We start from the raw sequence: 4,151 nt of genomic DNA on the forward strand, positions 1-4,151 counted from the left end.
AAAAAAAAAAAAAGCAAATAACAGTGCTTTGAATTGCTTTTGAAAATAATTAATGATCTTTAAAATTTTTACGGCACACCTAAGATCTTCTCATAGCACACTAATTGAAAGTCATTGCTGGCTTGGCGCCTGTGGCTCAAGCGGCTAAGGCACCAGCCACATACACCTGAGCTAGCGGGTTCAAATCTAGCCTGGTTCCGCCAAACAACAATGACAGCTGCAACCAAAAAAAATAGCTGGGCATTATGGTGGGTGCCTGTAGTCCAGCTACTTGGGAAGGAGAGGCAAGAGAATCGCTTGAGCCCAGGCGTTGGAGGTTGCTGTGAGCTGTGAGATGCTACGCCACTCTACTGAGGGTGACGTAGTGAGACTCTCACTAAAATAAACAAAAAAAGAAAATCATTGCTGTAGAGTCATAGACCATGATGAAGAGGATATAGGCTGTGTAGCAATAGCAAACTTTAATACCTTTAGGATTCTTTGCGTTGGCAGTTTGGGCTGGGGTTACCTAGGCAGGTAACATACAGAGAGAAAGTTAGCCACATGGAAGTAGTCTAGAATTTGGGGGGGACTGTGGTAAATTGGGATAACCGTGTCCCATGTCTATGTAGGCATGTTAGTCTAGAGTTGCCCAAACTCCTAGTTTTTAAAGCAAAATTAGAAAGGTAGAATTTCAGTTTAAAATATGTTAATTTCTATTAAATAAAATCACTTAGTTTGGTCTACTGTCTGCCTATTTGCCTGTCCTGATTTAGTGCCACAGAAGTTATGTTTACAGCTTTGTAATGCTTAGCTTGGATCTGAATCTTGGCCCTTGCTCTCCTTATTGGCATTGCTTAGTGATTGGGGTTCCATGCTCTGGAGGGGTTATATCACCTCTCTGTGCTAAATAGTAATAGTCCCCATTCCATACAGTTAATGTGCAGTGTAAATGACTTAATATACAGCTGTTTAGTAAGCTTTAGCTGTTGTTTGGATTGAGCCCAAGCTCTTTGCTTCTAAAGGGGTAATACCTAACTCTTTGGACTGGCATGGGAATTCATGAGATGTTGGTAGCAGTAAACATATGATAAGCACTGAATACGTTTATTGTTTCGTTTTTATTTTTTTAATGTCATTTTCTTTCTATATTTTATTACACATAATGTAATAATGTAAAGGGACTTGCCCAGTGTCACATAATTATGGACAGACCCTGGGCCAGACTTTGGTCTCCTGATCTCCTTCCCAGCTCTCTTCTGGTTGAGGCTCCTGTGTAGATGGTTCTTGATTAGTTGACATGGCTTCTTTTCTTGTCTTTAAATTGGGAGCCTTCCTCAGACTCCATCTTTCATCCTGAGGAATAGACGTGATGGCAGCTATCCTTACGTATCTTTTGATATGAAAAAATCCTGGGAACTTGCCTTTGCTTTGGTATCTCTGGGAATTCCCCTCTCCATGCTTCCTTGTGTTTTGGGTGCATGCGCCTTCAGGCACTTGGCTGGACTTGTGTCTTCTTTTGTTTGGCAAGCATTTATTCGACATAGGAGAGGCAATTGACCATGTGAATTTTGACAAAACACTGTGTCACTTTGGAGCAAGCCTAGGAATGTGCCAGTGTGCAATATGTTGTCCACGGCTGTCCCCAAAGTAGATAAGCTCTCACTTAACCACCCTCGCTTTGCAAGTAATAAGCATTTTTAACTTAATTTAGTCATTTTCTAACAAACAGAAAATCAGCACCCTCACAACGTGTACCTTATATTATCTTCTAATCTGTAATTTAAAATTACAAGACCACATGGATGATCATTTCAACAATGATCCCCCAAATGATAGTAGATTCTTAAAATTTTTGCTTACTATATTGCCTGCCCCCCCTTCTGTGAGTTTTTCATATACTAACATTTAATTATCACACAATCAACAAGGTAGATACTAGTACTATTTTGATTTCACAGGTAAGGGGACTGAGGCACAGAGAGTTAAATAACACAGCTTGTCCTTGGCGTCACAGCTCTTAAGCCTCAACTCCAGGCAATAAAACGATGGAGTTTGTGCTCATAAGTCCCTTCTGTTCTGAATAACATGCCGTAAGCCTACTTGCCACCAAAAAAAAATTCTGTTTTTTTTTTAAATTTCAGACTATTACAGAGATGCACATGTTTTGGTTACATAATTTGCTTTATACATTTAAAGTCAGAAATATAAGTGTGCCCTTCACCTGGAAAGTGTGCACCGTACCCGTTAGACATGTATTTACCCATCCTCTTCTTCCCCTTCCCATGTACTGGATTTCTATTGCATTTTACTTCCACATGTGCACGTATGTGTTGATCAGCTGGTTTCAATTTAGTATTGAGTACACGTGGTGGTTGTTTTTCTGTTCTTGCACTACTTCTTTTAGAAGAATGGGGTGGCACCATATACCAAGGCTGGGGGTTCAAACCTGGCCCCAACCAAACTACAAAAAAAAAAAAAAGAAGAAGAAGAAGAATGGTCTCCAGTTCCATGCAGGTTGTTACAAAGGATACTAGGTCACTGTTTTTTCATGGCTGGGTGGTATGTGTGCTTTATGGTATACATATACCGCGTTTCATTAATCTGTTCATGTATTGATGGGTGCTTGAGTTATTTCCACATCTTTGTGATTGTGAATTTTACTGCAGTACATACATCCCAGTGCATGCGTCTTTTTAATAAAATGTCTTTTTTCCTTTGGGTAAATACCTAGTGTAGTAGGATTGCTGGATCAAATGTTAGTTCTACTTTTAGTTCTTTGATGTATCTCCATACTATTTTCTGTAGAGGATATACTAGTTTGCAGTCTCACCAGCAGTGTATGAGTGTCCATTTCTGTCCACATCTATACCGGTGTCTGTTGTTCTGAGACTTTTTGATAAGAAGTGTTCTCACTGGGGTTAGGTGATATCTCATTGTGGTTTTGATTTTTTGATTTGCATTTCTCTGATGATCAAAGACGTTGAACATTTTTCTCATGCCTTTTTTGCCCATTAGTCTATATGAAAAGTTTTTGCTCATGTCATTTGCCCATTTTTTAATGGGGTTGTTTGATTTTTTTTCATTGCTGATTTGCTTGAGTTCTTTGTAGATTCTTGGTTATAAGCCTTTTTTTTTTTTTTTTTGTAGAGACAGTCTCACTTTATTGCCCTCAGTAGAGTGCCATGGCATCACACAGCTCACAGCAACCTCCTACACCTGGGCTTAGGTGATTCTCTTGTCTCAGCCTCCTGAGTAGCTGGGACTACAGGTGCCCACTGTAATGCTTTTTTGTTGCAGTGTGACCAGGGCCGGGTTTGAACCTGCCACCCTTGGTATATGGAGCCGGCACCTTACTCAATAAGGCACAGGCGCTGCCTGGTTATAAGCCCTTTATTGGGTGTATAGCTTATGAATATTTTCTCCCATTCTGTTGGTTGTCTGTTTGGTGTAAGGTATCCGTGGCTGTGCAGAAACTGTAATTTGATCAGGTTCCATTTGTCTATTTTTGTTCTTGCGGTGAATACCTCTATGGTCTTCTTCATAAATTCTTTGCGTAGGCCAGTATCTATAAGAGTTTTTCTAACATTTTCTTCTAGAATTCTTATAGTTTCATGTCTTAGGTTTAAGTCATTTATCCCTTGTGAATTAATTTTTGTCACTGGTGAGAGGTATGGATCTTATTTCAGTCTTTTACATGTGGCTGTCCAGTTTTCCCAGCAGTATTTATTGAATATAAATTGTTTTTGCCAGTGTATGTTTTTGTCTGCTTTGTCAAAAATCAGATGGGAATAAGCAGATGCTTTCTTACTTGGGGTCTCTGTTCTCTTCCACGGGTCTGTGTCTTTATTTATGTGCCAGGACCACATTGTTTGAGTTACTATAACCTTGTAGTATAACTTGAAGTCTGGTAAAGTGATGCCTTCCAATTTGTTCTTACTATGTAGGGTTGCGTTGGCTATTTGGGGTCTTTTCTGGTTCCACATGAAGCAAAAGAACTATTTTTTCCTACATCTGTGAAAAATGACTTTGATATTTTAATGGGGATTGCACTGAATCTGTAAATAACTTTGGGTAGTATAGACATTAAAAAAAAGGAAAGTTGGCTCGGCGCCTATAGCTCAACTGGCTAAGGCGCCAGCCACGTACACCTAAGGTGGCGGGTTCGAATC

The 4,151-nt window shown here is 39.7% G+C and overlaps 1 protein-coding gene across 1 annotated transcript in view; it reads left to right on the top strand.

Moving 5' to 3' along the window:
- Positions 1-4,151, top strand: part of LCMT1 (leucine carboxyl methyltransferase 1) — a 59,072-nt gene that overhangs the window by 41,527 nt on the left and 13,394 nt on the right. The window lies entirely within an intron of this gene.

Source organism: Otolemur garnettii, unplaced genomic scaffold (assembly GCF_000181295.1).
Source record: "Otolemur garnettii isolate 467f Iridium unplaced genomic scaffold, OtoGar3 scaffold00096, whole genome shotgun sequence".
Taxonomy (NCBI): domain Eukaryota; kingdom Metazoa; phylum Chordata; class Mammalia; order Primates; family Galagidae; genus Otolemur; species Otolemur garnettii.